The following is a 17,843-nucleotide window of genomic DNA, read 5'->3' as shown; positions in this document are numbered from 1 at the left end:
AGTGTGTATGTATCCACTCAGCTGTGCCTGCTGTCAGCGGGGAAGTTGTAGTGGGGGGTGGATGGGAGGTAGCAGTCAACTGGAGGTGTTTCTGTAGCTCATTCATCTAAATCTGGCAGCAAATGTGAATTAAGACCCCTTTTAATCCTTTGACTGGAGGCTGTACTGCCAGAGCTTCACATCTGCTACTACTCAGAGAAGCTGAGAGTATTCCTCATCATTCTGGCTTGTCGGTTTTTGCACATGCCTCTGATTTCGTGTGAAGTTGATTTTAAGTATGTGCCATGGAGGTTGTGCTAATCTACCAAAAAAAAATTATAGTATTTCAATTTAGGTATGGTTAAGAATAGTGCTTGAGATTTAACTGTTTACAATTGATTGAGAAATTGTCTAGATAAGGTATGTGATATTAATACATGTGAGTGCTGGATTTAACTCATTTTGTCAAAGATTTCCTTGTTAGAACTTTGCGGCAATATTTTAACAATTTTTTTTTTAAATTCAAATTTTCATTGACAAAGTAGTGACTGGTTCACGCAGGTTATCTGGAAATCACAGAACTATTGAAGTATGCAAAAAGTCTGCCTTGTCTGTACCCTTTTTGCTGCAGATGTTGTTTCTATTATTAAGTGTTTCGACTAAAAAATCTCACTGAAAAAAATCTTAGGGGGACCCTAACTGAGAAAAGTCCTGATACAGTTAATATTTCCTCTTAATTTACACTTGAATGCAAAATAAAAAATAATTGAGTTCCAAGAGTAAATGCAAAATCAACCAAAATTTCCCCTAATGAACTTTTATTAAAATATGATTGGGGGATATTTATTTTCAATAGTGAAACCTCTAACAGCTATAAAGAATATTATTTGGCATAGATTGGTAGTTTTCCTTCTCTCTGTATTGTTCAAAGTTTCCCACTGTGATGAGGACATTTTACCTTTTGTTCTTGCAGCTACATATCCTATCAAGAAAACCCATCCCAGGCACACATGTGGGACAGTCTTTTCTCAGCTCTACAGTCAGTACAGTAAGTCTGAGAAACATTAGTTTTCCCTCATCTGCATCGTATTTTCTATTTGTGAACTAATTCTCTTTGAAGAAAATTTCCCTTGAAATGGTAAATACTGTTAGGTTCCATCTTGTAAATAAACAATAGAAAATACAGACCCTTTCTCCCCTCCACCAAGGAGAATATTTCCCATATCCCCTTTGGAGGTAATTGCATTTTATCTTATTATTCTGAGGCAAAAGAATATGTGCAATATGAACTATAGAGTAATATAAATTGGTAACCACACAGCTGTGCTCCTCCCATAACCTGCTACGCTGGTCTTCATCTCCCTGGGTTTCACACACAGACATTCAGGTTTAACATCTTACAGGATTCAAAATAATATTTTGCTAATAACGATGCATCAAAGCAGGGCAACAGCTGATGGAAATGCTGTTTCTAACAATTGGCATGGTTTCTCTAGCAAGTAGTAACAGAAAAAAGAGGGGAAATCTGATATTTTTTTCCTCTAAAGTCTGAACATTGGCTTAAAATGCTAAAACTATATTCATTCAGAAACGGCACCTATATGGGCTACTTGCCCATACTTTGTGAGCTGGATGCTGGGTTCAAGTGGTGTTACTGAAAGCCCATGTTGAGGACTGCCAGGCCAGCTTGCTTTGCAGAGCACCAGAGTTTTTCTTGACTCTTATTTGCCCTTGGTGAGGACCCCTGGTGAGCACTAGTGCTGCTGCTCCTCATATTGAGTGAGGAAATTGAAATGTACTTGAATTAGAAACAGATGACTGAATTTAGAGAAGAGTTAAAATCGCTATAAGCAAAGGGCAAGAGTGATATAATTAGTCTGACTTGTGACTTGTTTGCTTATGGTACATATTAGAGTCCTTTTTTATAGTTTTAATACAAACATAGCTCTCGGATTTGAGCTTTATAGTTCCCTCTTAGATCGAAAATGTCCCAAAGCAAAATGCCAGACCCTGATTCTCTCCTGGTCTGGGTCTCGCACAGGTATGATTTCGGTGGAATGAGTAAGATGGTTTCAAACTGAGAGGGGAACTAACAGATGACCGTGGAATTACTTCCTCTCTGCCTGCTGAAAATTTGGCTAACCTCCTTGCTTTAGTAATGAGAAAATTAAAATACATAATAGAATCTGTCTCTTTAATTTTGTACAAGCTTGAGTCACTATTTAAGCCATAGGACTTGGATCCATCTGTTTTAAAAGCTTGAATTTGATGATGGACATTGTTTCTACAGTAATCTCTTAGCTTTATAATCAGCATCCTTAAGGAATATTAAAATGAAACCTTCTAAGGAGGAAAGTGGTCTCTATTGCTTTTTGGATGCTTTGTCCGGTGCTGGCTGTGCTCCAGGAGTGTGGTGATGCTGACATCCACTGCACTGATATGTTAGTTGACGTAACACTGCTGAATGACTCGGAGAGCCTTGGTTTTCCAGAGGGATATAGCAACTGAAAACAAAAAAGTGAAACAAATCCAGTAACAGATTAGTTCAGATGCTAAATAGAAACAAGACTTTCTGTACGTAATACTTGATTCTCGCCTTGTCCTTCAGAGTCCTTGGCTGTTAGCTGAGACTCACCGTGTTTTAAGTAGTATGAATGGGTGCACTAAAATTTCTGATCAAATGAACACAAGACTGCAAATAATTACAGCTGTTACAGCTGCAGGAATCGAAGAATAATTTGTGCCACAGTACAGCAGAAGGACAGAACAGTTTAATTGCTGCAAGTGACAGAATGTTCAGCATGTTCAGGCTCCTTGTTTCAGAAAAGCATAGGTGAAAGGGACAGTGGAAGCACAGACACCAGCTTTAGTGCCATAGACTCATCTTGTTTGGCCAAGATCCATTTAGGGTAGTGGAGAGAACTCTGACCTCAGAAGTGACAATGGTGGAAGTAGTCAAGTAGTTGTATACATATAATGTGAGATTGTCAGACTATTTTGACAAAACTCATGGAAACTTGAGAGTGTATTTTCAGGACCAACACCCTTTCTTGTTACATAGTAATCTTTACAGAGGATCTTCATCTGGAGCTCCATAATCATCTATAATTGTAATGGATTATTGGAGCTAGTACTGTAAAACTATCCATTCAAAGTACTTATTTTTGCTTTTCAGAAATGCAGCTTAGTTGAATTTCCTGTATTTCATAGGAACATAAAGGTCGTAAACATTTGTTTGTTTGTTTTCTCCTGGGAAAATGTATTCTTTCCCATCCTTTGAAATGTATTCATTTAGACTTAAAAATGCTAGAGAATATCTTTAATGCCTTACATTTTTAATGTCCAATACGTACATTTAGCAGTGTAATATATTTTTATGGCTGTAAATTAATTTTGTTCAGATCTTTTTAGAAAGTTTAAAAATCACTTGGAATGTCTTTTGTTTCTCCCCTTACAAAACAAATTCTTTTTCTGACTGGCAAGGCAAGGACGTGTAGGGTATCCAGTCTGCTGCTTCAGATGTTCCTCTGCTCTAGGTGGGATGTGTGTTTACATGGGAAAAATACAATAATTGCTTTTCCCATTAAAGGTATAGGGTGGTTTTGGTAACAGGTTTAAAGCTTGTTGCCACTAGCGCAGGGTGCACGGTACCAATATCAACCGGCCCAAAGAAAAGGCATTTTCCTGGGTGTTGCACAGCAGTGCTCAGTGGGATTGCTTGTTTTTCCCTCTGCCTTTCTGTCTGCTTTCTACTCTATTCAGTCACAGAAGCTGCCAGGTTATCCTGACCCTAGTACAGCTTAGACTCCCTGTTGGTGAAGGGTGGGAGTCACTGTATTTTTCCTTTATTTTGCTCTGCGCCCAGACTGGCGTGCCAGGCAGCTGGTGTGGCCTGACACAGCTGAACTTGCACTGCCCTCTCTTAAGGAAATGCTTGAGGCATTGTCAGCTTTAGGACAGATTTAAGTGCCTGTTGCACTAATTAAGTTGTGCAAAGGAGCCTTAAAATGCTGAAGATCTGTGTGTCTGGCTATTATGATTTTTTCCAAGTAATTACTGATGTTTGACCTGCAGGAACTGCCAGTTTTTGAATGGCTATTTTGTTATTGTAAAATTATAGTAAGAAATTACTTTGTCTCCATAACATTCTCTAAAATTGAAAGTATAATTAAACAAAAAAATCAAATTTTCCAGTTTGTTGCAATGAAGCATCTGCAAAAATGCTCTAGATGACATGATGATAACCACAGTCTGCAGCTGTTGTGTTATTGAGAGCTGATCTCAGATCTTGTTATTGAGAGCTGATCTCAGATCTGTGGTCAATGTTGATTTCAATTTTGTACTTCATGTAGGGATTCAACTTTTATTTATAACATCTTATTCCAAAATGTTGCATCCACTCACTGAATAGGGGATGAATTTGAGAGTCTACAAATAACCTTGTTATAAATTAGGTCATGTACTGAACAATTTTTAATTGGAAATTTCATCACTGTGCACTACTTTTTGGAGATCACATGATCTTCAAAACAGAATAGCAGTTAAAATTGTATTTTACCACAATTAAAATTAATTTAAAATTCAGGGGTAGACTGTGTTTGAAGAAACATTTTTAGAAGCAAGGATGACTGGTTACCATTACTTATCAGACTGGAACGTGGCGACGGGGTGCTTTCCACCTGAGAAATTGCCCTCTTCAGAGTTTCATGAGGCTTTTTTGTAATGATGGAGTTCAGGATCCTGGAACAAAGACAGCTTTAACTCAAGTTTGTACAATTAGGAGTCTGGGTTTGTAGCATTACTAATGATGATTACAATGTTACAATTTATCATGGAAGGGCACCCAATGATCATTTGGCTCCTTTGAGAATCTCAATCCTCATGCATAGCTTTCCACTAGGAAACGTCTGTTCCTGAGTGGTCTGACTTTGAACCTTAACTTCCTATCACGTCCAATGCAAAGATGTCTCCTGCTGGTGCTTATTAAAGAAGAAAAAAAGAAGAGAAAAGTATGCTTGGTTAATAATGCCATGCTTTGGGGATTTCACTTGTCATCTATGGGGTCAGGAAAGAAAAACTTCCCTGCAGTAAGTTATAATTTGATGTGTGTGTTTTGGGTTCTCTGGTCTTTCTCCAAAGCGCAGGAGACTAAGCCCAGTAAAAAGGGGGATTTAGACAGGGTACATTCTTTGAGCAGCATTATATTTTTGGGGATCTGGTTCATGTTTTCTCGTAGACAGGTTTGGGGCTAAGACTGCCAGCTTTTGGGTCCGATCTCTTTTGATTCTCAGAGTCTACTGGATTTTCCTTTTCTCTTCTATGCAAATCCACTGGACTATTAATTCCTTGAATAGGCAGAAGGCCACTCCAATTCAGACTGAGGTGAATTAGGTGTCTCTGCAATTAAAATACGAATCTAATCTGATGCTGGCAAATACTTTACTACAATATATGTATACTAGAACCTCCTAAGTCTGATGTGCTCTTGCACTTTCTGCAAAATGTCATGAAAACCTCTCTGCCACTTCTAATTTGACTGGCAACAATATGCAATATCGCTTCAAGCTTCCAAGCCTCTCCCTTAACATGTGCTGAAAAATCCAAAAGCTGCATGTAAAACTGTGGTAACAATCTCTGATTATGCTTGAAGAAAAACTTTTCCCACAAGAAATTACATTATTATTTTATGGAACCATCAGCTACAATGTAATAGATAAGGAAACACATAAAATTTCCAATGCAAAGGTGTAGCACAGCTTAGAGGACCTGACAGAAAGCAAAAAGCTAGACTTGATGCTTTTATGAGTCCTTGTATACTTTTGTTACTCTACAAGAAAACTTTCCTGTTGGAAATTCAATGAACTTTGCTACACTCTCTCAGGCTATAGCTATGTGTCAGACAGGCCAACAACATCCCAGAATCATAGAATATTCTGAGTTGGAAGGGGCTCACAAGTCTTAAGTGAATGGCCCATATAGGAATCAAACCCTCAACCTTGGTGTTATTAGTATCGGGCTCTAACCAACTGAGCTAATCTATTTGAACTCTTCTGAGTTGGAAGGCATCTTCAGTATAAAGTCTAAAAGTCGTCTAGATTTAGGTAAGTTATAGTTAAGAGAACTAAAATGAAGTTTGCACCTGAAGTTTATTCACAGTCATTGTGATGCATCTGTGGTTAAGTGCTCTTTTAGAGGGAACTGATTTTATTACTGATTTTTCTGTATGGGGATATTTGAAAGGGATTTTGAAAATTGCAAGGAAAATAACTGCATAGAAGTACAGTTAAATTTGTATCATGGGCCCTAATGCATAAAATTTGAAGATTAGAGGCAAAAATGGATTCTTTGAACCTTGTGCTTAGAATTGGAGTCCCTAGTGTTTCCTATTTAATACAAGCAGTCAAGAGCAGCTGCTGCTCCAATAAATCAGAGCTCTATCAAGAACTGAGGAGGTGAATATGCTAGAAGAATGCAGGACAAGAAAACAACAAGAATAGAAATTGTTTGCCTTTTACTCAAAACCACAATGGTGGTGGGAATGGAGTGGAAAATAAAGGAGGGCTGGAGCAGAAGAGGCCCAGAGAAGAAAGACCCTGAAACTGGAGCACAAAGCCTTCACTGTAGGTGGACTGCAGAAAAACAAAGCTGCAGAGGTAGTCTTGCTTTTATCTCTTTGCAGGATGATGGATGTCAATGTCTTTCCCTCTTTCCTGCCCCCCCCCCCCTCAGTTTCCATGCTGTCTTCACACCTCAGGGTATTTGGCCTCCTGCTACCTGGAAATGAAAGTAGCTGATAAGGGCTGTATGAGAATGTGCATGTAGCACACAGCTGCTACAGACCCCACTGGTCCGTTGTATTAATTCAAAGCTCAGAGTGTCACCATTTCCCTCTCTGTGTAATTGTTACTGGATTTCCCAATTCTTTTGGTGATGATATGGAGTGGAGTGGAGTTTAAGCTACCCACAGCACCACCTTGTTCTCTGGGCATGTTTAACCTTGGTGTCACTTCAGGTGTCTGAACTGAGTAGTGATACGGTTTGCTGCACTGAATGCAATTGCTAATATTCAGCTTCCTAACAATTTGCTGGAGGTTTTAAGAGATTAATGGCTAAACACAAACCTACTCATGCTTCTATGACAATAAATGCTCTCAAAATTCTATACAATGTCATCCTCGGAAGGTAGAAAGAATGAAAATGTCTTTCTAATTCTCAAGTCAGTAATAGTATTTTTGAATTATGTCTTTATAAGCTCTATGAGTAACCTTTGAATATTACTTTTTTTACAGCTCATTCTAGATTTTTGGTGGCCACTCATGTCTTTGCCACACTGTAGCCCATGCAGGTCTATGATCTGCAGGGGATTGTATGAATTTTTTATCAGAAGAGAGACTGGCTCTGTAGTTTTACCGTCTAGGAGCCTCTCTGTAACTACTTACATGAGAAATGGCACTATCTCTTGTTTTCTAACCATAATAAATAAAATAATGAATGAGTAGTGAATTGCTTTTTTTCTGGAGATAGGAAGACTCTGCAAGATTGATTCAAAATTAGTCTTTTATGTAGTTAGGAGGTTGGATTTTAATGCAGTTGTTTAGCATTGGCTCCCTTGTGTTTTGAAATCTGTGAAACATTTGCCGTGAAAAACATTTATTATCAAACAACCATCATTCATGTTTTGTGTACAAATTTGGTTCTGCTATCAGCATGTCATTGTTGCTATGGCTTATGGATTACTATTAGTGCTTCAACAGTCTGTCAGCTAGGAGATAAAAGTCTATTTTGAAATCCACTACTCTCACCCCTCTGACGTCCAGATTGGTGAGTAATCTGCACAATTGTTATAGAAAATAATAACTGTAATAGAGGAGGTATGAGACATAGCACACTGGGATATGGTCAACATCAGAGTTTCTGGGATTGTCAGCTACAAGACACAGTAGGCTTAAAAGATTTTACCCCAAGACATAGTCTTAGATGTATGTACTCTTTCCCACCTAGTATATTTCTCTGCTTTGCTTTTTGCTCAAAGCTGTGCCATACTGGATTGCTTGAGACCTTATGGTGAAATAGGGAAAGAAAAAGACTATTGTGTGTAAACTTTCATTCTAGTTGTCTATGTTAGTCCCAAATGACTAATCCTCTTTGTCTTAGTAGTAGAGGATCAAATCCAGGACCAGCCCTCACTTAAGGAAAATAAGTAATCTAAGTCATTGAGCTGAACCCTGAATTTCGTGGGAGATAACTCTTGTTTTGGTTTGTAGGACTGTGCTGGAATTGAAAAGACTCTTGGCACAGCATAGGGCTGAATAACAGCTTTGAGATTTGGCCCCTAGGAATTTCCTGTTTAAAGAATGCTGGGCTTGGCCATGAACTTAGTATATGCAGCGCACACATTGCCAGATGCGTGTGCTCTCTTTTGCAAAGCTGAGGGAACTGGAGACACTCCTGGATTTTAGCAGGATCTGCAGAAGCTCTGACAGCTGATAGATACTAATGTTGTATCCATAACTCCTGAGTTGCCATAATAACATATATAGTACTGCATAGCAATCAAGTATGATCTGTAGCTTTACTTGGGATAACTAGAGTTCAAATATAACTCAGAATGCAAAAGATATATATATATATATATATATTTTGCTTTATTTCATACTTACATACATAATGTTGAGGTAAGGAACAGTAAAGAATGATTTAAAATGTTAATTTGGAAATAAGTGTGTAAGCTTTCTGTGGTTCCTTGAAATAAAGTAAAAAAGAGTACCTGATCACAGGATAATTTTTACCCCTCCCTAAAACTGTTTCATCCTAAGTTATTGCAGAAGCTGTTTCAGGATCATCACCTGAGTATCTGTTCTTAAAACTAAACTTTTATTTGATTACAAACAATTTAAAAAATTTAAATTTTTTTAACATTTAAAAGCACATTTAAAAGCACATATGTTATAGTCCTGAATCCAATAAATATTTAAGGAGACTTAAAAAACAAACAAACAACAACAACCCACAAAACACCAAAAATCAACAAAACCATCTAGGAGAAACTGTAACCCAGCCGGATGCTTCAGCCCCTGAGACAGGAGGAGCTAATGACCAAAGACTCAGCATGCAGGAATTTGGGCAGGATTTACAATGCTCAAATGTAGAACCTCACAACCTTTACATTCAACTTGGAGATATCACATACACAGAGTTCCCAAATATATGGCAGATGCTGTTTTGCTCCTGCTCACTACAGTCTAGGGTAAGGCAACTACTTCCTTTGAATTAGTCCAGGTTGATTGGCAAGGGGGTATTAGGGCTTTAGCTGAGCAGCTTCTCTGCAACTTGGTTTGGCTCACATTTCTTGTAGTAGTGGCTCTTTTATTCCCAACCAGTTTTGTGTCTGTCTCATAATTATTTCCCTAATCTGTTTATGAGAATAATAATGGCCTCAATTAAGATCTCATAAAAGCCAATGTTTGTGTGGGTGTACATAAGGTCCATGCATACACTGTGATCTTCTTAGGGGCATATCCCAGTACTCAGTCAACAGAAGAATTTAGATTAACATTTCTTCATTTCTTCTTGGCAAGTCTGTGCCAATGTTTCTTACTCCATTGCATACTTTCAGGTTGTGGTATGTGCTGGTGTTCGGTGCAACAGTTTCCGAGTGGTCCACAGCTGGCCTCCTACCTGAATAAGTGAAAATATAACATTTGGAAATGGTCTGATATGTACAGTTATATTACTTGCAGGGTTTCTGGTGGCTTTTTCAGTTTGGGACTTGAGATATGACAGTTGTAGATCTGCTTACAAATTTTTTCATGACCTATATGGTACAGAGATAGATTCTAACAGGCCATAGTTCCTCATGTCCTTCAATGCTGTTACTTTCCTACTCCCTAGATCTCTTTTCTCACCTGGAGGCTTTGCATTTTTTATTATCTTTTGAAGACATTTGAAATTGCTGAAGCTTTCTCAATAAAACTCCATCAGTCCCCCCTGACTATAATTAAATCTTGCCTAAATAGTTTTAAAGTGTTCTGTTTAATATTCCTTCTCCCCTTAAGTATCTTAAAAGGTTTAAGCATATTTTCACTGTTAACCTTTTGTGGTAGGAGGAAGAAAGTTTCATCTGTATTTGGCTGTGATAATGATGGGATCAACTGTAGTTTGTGATAAAAGCCAGGTGTAGTTTCCTACTGGCTGGAGGAGTTTCAGGACTCTGAATCCCCTTTACAGGTGATCATCTTGTTCAGCATTACTTCGTTTTTAGCAGTTTCTGTTGGCTAACTTGGATGGTTTCCTGCCTCACTTTTTGTCTAAATTGTGATCTTTGACACTGATTTCTTCTGATGTGCTCCAGTGAGTATTGGGACCTAATTGTGGATTTTGGATTTCACTAGACACCAATCAATTTTTAGTCACAGGGCTGAGGATGAGCTCACTTACTGTTGAGTCAGGCAGCCTTGAAAACTATACAACCTTTGGACTAAAAATTCTTCCCACTATGTTTGTGCTTGAACTAGAAAAACCTCACAACTAGTCAAAAAGAAAAAATTGCTCTTACCCAACTATGGGATGATAAAGCTCTCTGTTTATTTAACAAATAATCACTTTGGGCTAGGCTGAGTTTACTTTTCCCGACAGTATCTCCTCCCAGAGTTGTACTGAGGCCTTGTCCATGCTTATAAACTTTGCTAAAACTGGCTGAGAGCTTTAAAAAATAACAAAACAACAATTAAAAAAAAAAAATCCAGGAAATGTGCTGGATAAACTTAGATTAAGAGATGGTGGCTGAAAAGTCCTTTTATCATTTCTGCTTACTTTGTTCAAGCAGTGATATATGTGCAGAAAGGGACGATTTAGCAGGTGTCAGTTTTCCCTCCGCTTAAGGGCTTTGATAGCAGACAGATAGGAGATGTGCTTAAACCATCTGCATGGGAAATATGGGTTATGCAGGACTTCAAAATGAGTCTACTAACTTGGTTGAGAAAGACCTCTTCCTTCCACCTATGGGTGTACATTCAGGGCTTGATCATGAAATGACAGAGCTACACTGGATGCAACGCGCCACAGGACAAGCTCGTACATTCCACAAACAGAACCAGCTGAAAGCAGGAGAGTTTAAAAAGAGAAAAGGGGCAAAAGTCAGTTCCTTGACTTTTATTGCACCTTCAGGTGATTTTGGAGGCAGACTTTAATGTTGGCATGAGGCTTTCTAGTTTCTCTACTTGTCATCAAATACATAGGTATGTACTGAAAACATAAGAAGTGAGAAACTTTAAACTGTATCTAAATGAGTCCATTTCTCAACCCTTTTGAAATGTGAGAAATAAATAAAGAAGGAATAGAGAATTATAGAAAGAAAATAAGGAAAAAATAGAAAATGACGGAGAAAAGGAAGGATAAATTACAATGGAAGTCAAACAGTATTACAGATTGATAAAATGAATGGCTGAGAAAGATCCAATCAGCATTTTATACATCCTTCACAGTGCATGAAGGGATTCATTGAGTACTGCACCCTCCTCCAGGGTTACATGCTAATTAAGTATTATAATTCTCTCTTGGTTTTCTCCTCCTTTCCCTCACAGGAAAAAAGCAGTGAAATACAGTTTTAGTGTGACTCTGAATAAAATATCTGCTTTTGTTCTTTTTTTCCTATCCAGATTTTAGCAACGTGAGACCTCTGTGCTGTGAATGTCAGACATGGGTAGCTGAGTCATATGAAATAAAAGGGAAGTACAGTTGACCTGCCATTGTTAAAGTGCCCTCATCACAGCTGTTTTTGTTACCCATATAAGAGTTTTTCTTCTTTGCACAACTATTCCTGTCTAGATCTGCCCCCTTGAAAACTAGTCCCTTTCTGTAAACCACCTAAACATTCACAGAGATAAAACTGCAAGTAGACTAATAGCTTAGTTGCAGATTCTGAAAGGTACTAAACATCCAACTTCTACTTAAATAAATTTCACTGAGGATTGGAGAAGCAGCATTAGTGAATGCTGAATTGGCATCATCCTACACCTGAATAATCATGAGAGGCTGAGAGCAGTGGTAAGTGGGTTCTACCTCTTTCCTGCCCCCCTTGTACAGTCCCAGGTGTTGGGAACAACTGCCATGGTGGGATCCAAAGAGGAAGGGAGTGGGCTTCAGTGCTAGATTCCCGCCTAAGTTGCCCATAATTTCCACAAGTCCTACAGTGAGTTTCTCTTGTCATTAATTCTGGAGTGATGTGTCCATGCTTTTAGCTGTGAGTGCCTAAGAAATTATTGTTAATGATAAAGAGCATCTGCTATGCTATATAGATATGCTGGATGTGCAACATTTGAGTAAGCAAATTTTTGCTTTTTCATGTGATACCAATATGTGTAATTTACATGCAGCTGGCTGGGAGTTGAGGAAGACCACAGGTAGGCAATATGAACCCAAAAGTTACTTTTCTCATGTGCAGTTCACCATGTAGCAGTGCCTTTAAAATATTGGGTAGACAGAAAAACTACCACCCTGAAAGAAACAGAGGATGACAGAGAAAGATGAGTCATGCTATTGCTAGGCAATACTATTCAGTTTGTATTTCTATTTCCTCCCACTAACAAGTGCAGATTTGGTTCAAAATGCAAAAAGTGGGATTAGATGTTATAGAAGAAAAGTTATCAGAATGATATTTGCAAGTGAACAATCTTATCTTTTGAGATGGAATATTGCAGGTGCTTTCCAGCAAAAGGATAATGAGTATACACTGTTGACTCAGTTTTTAGAATATTTTGTTGTTGCTGTTGTTGTTTATGCTTCGTAAACCATTTAATTCCCTTCCACCTGCCTTTTCTAAAGACTTCATGGGTACAGTGGTGTAAAATTAGCTGCTAAATCTTTGGAAGGAAGCTCCAGGAAAGAGATGATGTGCTTTCAGCCTAGACTGTCAAAACACTTCCCCAGCAGATCAGATTTATTCTGTATTGGATATTCAAAAGGGAAATAGTAAATTATGTTGCTATGTCCCTTGGCTGAGGAACAAACCAATTTGAATTGAATACAGCATGCTGGAGCAGGGAATGCAGTGTTTCTCTGGGGTGGGCTGTGGCTGAAGTTGTTCACTTTGTCCTAGATTCTCGAGTGAGTGTCCAGAGAGACGATTTCACGTAGCTCTATAATGAATGCCATTTGGAAGAAGCTCCTTCAGGAATGCTAAAAATATCTTGCTCTATTTAGCCTTTTTTTCCCGTTCTAAGCAGGTCAGATGGCTTGACAAAGAAGAATTTTTTAAAAATAAGAAAAAAAAAATAAAAAATGGGGGTGTGTATCCTTGCATCTATAATAAGGGTATTGGAAATTACTGCCAAGAAGTAGTCCTGGACCTTTTACTGTAATGGCATCTTGAGCTCTGTATTTACAGTAGCTTTTGTCCTTTTCTCAAATAGGCATACTAAGGACAAGGTTCATCTGTCTCATGTTTTTCCATGCATTAGTAACATCATTTGCAAAGCATTTTTCTTTCATAAAAAGCAATAGTGTGTGAATATATTGAACCATTGCATTAGTATCAGGAAATAGTGAAGGTTCAAGGCACTCTCTTTCTGACCTTACCCCTCTCAACAAAAATGGTTGCTGTAACTACGTGTTCTGGTTAGATTTTGGAGATCATATGTGCAGGAAGTATTTATTCCTCCTTTGAAATAACAGATGATGTGTGAATACTGACACACAGATCACAGTGTCTTAGTTTCTGCACAACAGGTCAGACTGTAGGTGAATACTAAGTTCACTGGAAGGGACAGATACAAGTGGGGGGGTATGCTGGCATAAGGGAATGGTAGCCTGGTTTGAAGCAAAGGTAACCAAGTGGATTATTTGAAAAATTTGGAAGCCTATACATCCATCTTCTCAGAATGTGAACTGATCTCCACGCTTTAATTTTTATTTTTTTATTAAAATCTTTCTTCTTTTTTTCTGCATGTGCTTTGACTTAGAAACATGCAAACCAATTTTCTTTGATAAGAATCCTCAAGTAAATTTTTTGAGACCCAGTTTCTTGGGTTTTATGCTCTGTCTGAAAACAGATTCATAGGTTTTGAAGACAGAGAGGACTGTTGGGATCACCTAATCAGATCTCTTATGTAAGACTTCCTTGAATTATTTCTGTCTGGAACTGGAGGAAGTCTTTCAAGAACAATAAAGGTAAAAATCTTCCAGTCTTGATTTTAAGTAGAGATTTCCTTTATTAAAAATAAAAATAAGTTACTTTGATTTGTCGTGTTTCAGAGAGTTGTTCAATCCATAGCGTTTTAAGGCGGTTTGAATTTTTCATATTTTTAAATTACAGATTTGCTAGCAAATTTGATTGATGAGAAACAGGTTTAGAAGATACAGCATTTGCTATGGCTATGCAATCGTTCATCACCTGTGGGTCTTCTCTGCTCCTAGGTACTCCTAGTTAACCCAACTGAGCAAGAGACTACCGTGCCAGATTGATTCAAAAGGGAGTATTTGTTGACTGCCCAAATGTCAAGTGGACTTGCTGCTGATGGTTTCTGCCTGCATTTCCTCAAGTGGAGAGCACTAAGTTAAATCTTTTAGCCACAGTATTTTACTAAACTTGATCTTTGAAATTTCTATCCAGTGTCTAAACTTAAAATTATCCAGCCAATCCAAAGCTGAGTGGGGAGGGGTACAGGCAGGAGGGGAATACCCAGATTGGTGATGGTCATGGCTAAGCCCCATTCACTTCTGTGTCTTACTGACACCTGGTAAAACCTTGATGGCTGGAAAAGGGAAGGATTTAATAATTCTAATTACGTTTTTGAATTGATTCACCAGATTCAGATCTTTATTTCATGAGGGCTGTAAACTTTGCAGCTGACTCCTGTTCATGGAGGATATAAGCATGACTAACTTTGGGAAATTTGAAGCTGGATTATGTATATTGGGCTCTCTAATCATGTTGCCCATATCTTTCTTTGCCAATACAGCATGATTTTTCTTTCTGGGCTTTTTCATGGCAAATGGAATATTCTGTCTTCCAAATATGTTTTCAAAAGCTAAATCTGTTGTATCATTTAATTTAGTAAATCTAGCATAAATTTAGAATTCAGTACTAAATGTTCATGGAAGACATAGAATTTCACAGACATTAAGACATTTTATGGCTTTTGGATTTGCTGAGAACTATAATTTTGAGAGGCACCAAACATTAATGGGTATGGAAACTAAACTGCTGCTATGCTGGGGAAGGAGAAATTATTCCTCTAGGTCATGGGTGAAGTGATGAAACAACAAACTGAAAGGAGTTGACAGCACACTGCCCACTAGCAATTACTTTTGGACTGTGGCTATAATGATTTTCCATATGTTACTAAAAAGACTTCCCGTCTTTATTATAGACAGAACCGGCAATAATAATAAGGATTCATCCCACCACTGAAGGTAGAGTCTATTTGGGCACTTATCAACATTCATTTGAATTCCTCTGTTGGAGATTTAAACTGGCACAGACAACTATTACTGAGGGCATGAGATCTGTATTTCTCTCGTCCCAAGATGGCCAGCCGGTCTGTTGTGCTGCGTGTGTACATGCTATTTTTACAGTACTGTCTATTGTTGCCAGTGTTGATGATCCAGAACACTCCTGCCCAGTGGCAACAGGCTTTAGGAATGTAAGCTATTTCATGACTCTTTGCCTTTTCACACACAGAAATAAAAGTAATAATAACCTTGACTGGCTTGTACAAGGGACCATTAAAATAATCAGATAGAGAACATCGAACTCACATGTTGGAAGCCCAATTATGAATGGAAACTTGATTAAAAAGTAGTTGCTGTCATGTCCAAAATAGCAGAAGGCAAATTAATGTTTCTGTCACTGCTGTTTGATGTGACAGCATGTTTAAAGATCTACCATTTAATCCAGTGACAGGGTGACAACCACATTAACAAGAAACAAATACTGTCATCCTCTTTAGGCATTGACTTTAAATTCAATTGTGATTTTGCCCCATGCTTGAAAGGGAATGTGCTTACATTGACCATGAGGATGGCATTCTGGATCGGGTCCTAGGTACATGCTATATGGGTAATAAGGTATGCATAAAGATCTATTATATTCTGAAGTATATATGGCAAACTTATCTCACTTTGCAGAAATCCAGCATATGTCAACCCAAGAAAGACTTGTTTATGCTTTGTGAATTTAGGATTCCAACTTTCTTTTGAAATGGAAGTAACATATGAAACTGTTATTTTGGTTTGAGATCAGATTCATGAAAATCACAGTGACTTTGTAAAGGCTGACCTTTTTTTCAGTCTAGGATCAGCTATGCTGACTGAAGACACTAACATCCCTAATGCTTCAGCATGGCCCACTGGTTGCAACTTGCAGTGTGCACAGGTCTTCACTGGCACATAGAAAGAAACTCTGAATTTGCTTGCAGCTGTGGTCTCGTGAGTCTTAGGTCAGTAATTGCTAGCATGCAGGTGGTGATCACCACCACAAGATGCTTCCATTCTTATCTTTTCTGGCTCTTGACAAAGTTAATACCTTTGTACAGTTTAAGCAACTCTGGGTTTCTCTTTGAAATCTGTAACCTAGCTAGATCACAAGAAATTCTGTCTCAGAAGTTCAGGTTTGACTTTCAGGTTTGTATTAAAATACTGGTGTAATTTATGAACCTCTTTTTTTTTCAGCACTAACCTTAATGTTGCCTCTTCTCTGTGCTTGCACAGGCATTTGGGTTGTTTGGTTTTCTGATTCTGTTTGCCACACACAGGTGTGATGCACGCAGCATCACACATTTCTAAGCAGCGTGGAGGTGTGAATGAGCAGCCGAGAGCAGAGATGGTTTAAGATTACTTGGGCAGTATTGTTGCTTAAAGTGTAACCACAAGCTCAAGTTCATGCTGCTTCTGGTAACAAGTCCAATTTCAGAGGCTCCAGTTTTTCCTTGGGGGGTGACTTTGGGAGGGAAGGCTGAAAAGAGCTGAAAGGTATTACATAACTTCAAATACTTTAAGACTTGAATTTGCTGGAGTTATGACTGATTTATATGACACCCTCATAATGAAGTGAGGGAAACAGAAGAAGAGATCCTTTCAGGCAGTGACAAACTAATTGGAATGAGGATGTTAGCAATGATCCTTTGTCATAAAAGTGTGCTCCTGAGCAGGGCTCAGTGGAGTTACCTCTGAAGCTTGGTTTTGTTGAAAATTTGCACAATCTGGATGATGCATTTGGGTGTAGGTAACACCCAAACTGAACCTGCTGAGGAATGTCCAAAACTTGAAGAGAAAAATGAAGAAAAATTCTGAAGAAATGGGATGTATTTCAGCAGTAGTAAATGCAGAGGAGGAGGATGTGAATAGGCAACAGTACAGACACAGGACAGAGAATAATGAAGGTAGTTTTTAATTGAAAAGAATCTAGTACTGTCATGGCTAAGCAGCTGAACAGGAATCAAGAGCGTTTTGTGACTGCAAGTAGAAAAAAGGCAAGTACTTCAGAAGGTTATAAAAAGTCATAACTTTTCAAGCTGCATAAAACGAACCTTCTGATCTCACATGACCCTCCTGGGTTTAAGCTTTTGTGACAGGTATAATCAGTTGGGTAGAAGAACTAAAATAGAGGTTTAAGGGATTGACAAAACATCTGCATGGAATATTGAAATCAGATTTTCTTAACCTACATGAAAGAGGAAATTACGGATTTGAAGTATGTATCAAGCAGCTGCAAAGAGGAAGGGATCAATCTGGTAACCATGTCCCTGGTAGCTAGGAGAGGAAGCTAAAAGGCACAAACTAGCACAAGAAAGGCTCAGGTCAGCTTTTCTACTGGTAAAGATAGACAAATGGTAAAGAACTGGTATAAATTGCCTGGAGAAGCTCTA

General features: G+C 38.3%; 1 long non-coding RNA gene across 1 annotated transcript in view; it reads left to right on the top strand.

The window, feature by feature from the left end:
• The first annotated feature begins 950 nt into the window (after nt 1–950).
• Nucleotides 951–17,843, top strand: part of LOC120324411 — a 57,951-nt gene continuing 41,058 nt past the window's right edge. Inside the window, exon 1 of the long non-coding RNA XR_005565698.1 lies at nt 951–1,027. This is a non-coding gene — a long non-coding RNA (uncharacterized LOC120324411). The remainder of the gene's footprint in view (nt 1,028–17,843) is intronic.

Source organism: Pipra filicauda, unplaced genomic scaffold (genome assembly GCF_003945595.2).
Source record: "Pipra filicauda isolate LSUMZ 115617 unplaced genomic scaffold, ASM394559v2 scaffold51_size4534324_pilon, whole genome shotgun sequence".
NCBI classification, from domain to species: domain Eukaryota; kingdom Metazoa; phylum Chordata; class Aves; order Passeriformes; family Pipridae; genus Pipra; species Pipra filicauda.
The sequence above is the reverse complement of the archived record's forward strand: the minus strand, read 5'-3'. Positions and strand labels throughout refer to the sequence as shown.